Source organism: Capricornis sumatraensis, chromosome 6 (assembly GCF_032405125.1).
Source record: "Capricornis sumatraensis isolate serow.1 chromosome 6, serow.2, whole genome shotgun sequence".
NCBI classification, from domain to species: Eukaryota; Metazoa; Chordata; class Mammalia; order Artiodactyla; family Bovidae; genus Capricornis; species Capricornis sumatraensis.
In genome coordinates, this window is record NC_091074.1 from 41,336,311 (window position 1) to 41,337,765 (window position 1,455).

Consider the following 1,455-nt stretch of genomic DNA (forward strand, 5'->3'; position numbering starts at 1 on the left):
GAGAAATGCTGGACTGGAAGAAACACAAGCTGGAATCAAGATTGCCGGGAGAGATATCAATAACCTCAGATATGCAGATGACACCACCCTTATAGCAGAAAGTGAAGAGGAACTAAAAAGCCTCTTGATGAAAGTGAAAGAGGAGAGTGAAAATGTTGGCTTAAAGCTCAACATTCAGAAAATGAAGATCATGGCATCCGGTCCCATCACTTCATGGCAAATAGATGGGGAAACAGTAGAAACAGTGTCAGACTTTATATTTTGGGGCTCCAAAATCACTGGAGATGGTGACTGCAGCCATGAAATTAAAAGACGCTTATTCCTTGGAAGGAAAGTTATGACCAACCTAAATAGCATATTCAAAACAGAGACATTACTTTGCTGAATAAGGTCCATCTAGTCAAGGCTATGGTTTTTCCTGTGGTCATGTATGGATGTGAGAGTTGGACTGTGAAGAAGGCTGAGCACCAAAGAATTGATGATTTTGAACTGTGGTGTTGGAGAAGACTCTTGAGAGTCCCTTGGACTGCAAGGAGATCCAACCAGTCCATTCTGAAGGAGATCAGTCCTGGGATTTCTTTGGAAGGAATGATGCTAAAGCTGAATCTCCAGTACTTTGGCCACCTCATGCGAAGAGTTGACCCATTGGGAAAGATTCTGATGATGAGAGGGATTGGGGGCAGGAGGAGAAGGGACGACCAAGGATGAGATGGTTGGATGGCATCAGGGACTCGATGGACGTGAGTCTGAATGAAGCCTGGGAGATGGTGATGGACTGTGAGGCCTGGCGTGCTGCGATTCATGGGGTCGCAAAGAGTCAGGCATGACTGAGCGACTGAACTGAGAAAGACAATTGAAAGGAACAATGAAACGAAGAGCTAATCTTTTGAGAAAATAAAAATAACAAGCCTTTTTAGCTAGACTAACCAAGAAAAGGAGAAATAATAACTTAATAAGCACATATAGTAAAATCAGAATGATACACAGAAGATTTGCATGAGCCCTGCACAAAGATGACAAGCAAAATAAAATAAAAAAAATATATATGAGAGAGAAGCAGGAGAGAATACTCCAATAAGTAAAGTCAGAAGTAAAAGAAGAGGCATTACAAGTGCCACCAAAGACATAAAAAGAACCATATCACGTTACTGTCTATGGCAGTAAATATAATTTTCTATAAGATTTACCACTGCTACTGGCAATCCTTTATAGTTGGATGAGTTGTCAATTCTTGTGAGAACAAATCACTTCCTTTTCCAAGGTGGAAGGGATATAATTGAATTAAACTGAAATCAAGTAACTCTGATCTCTTGGAAGAATGGTACAAATGGAGAATTTGTGGAAATCTTTAAAAATTTATCTAAATTTACCATATAGGACAAAACTGCTGAAAATACCACTTGAATAAGTTTACTGAGTTACATTTTGGGTCATTCTTTAAGCAGGGATGACAGA

The 1,455-nt window shown here is 39.8% G+C and overlaps 1 pseudogene; it reads left to right on the forward strand.

The window, feature by feature from the left end:
- Nucleotides 1-956: 956 nt before the first annotated feature.
- LOC138081564 (U6 spliceosomal RNA) lies at nt 957-1,049 on the forward strand (annotated as a pseudogene).
- Nucleotides 1,050-1,455: the final 406 nt, after the last annotated feature.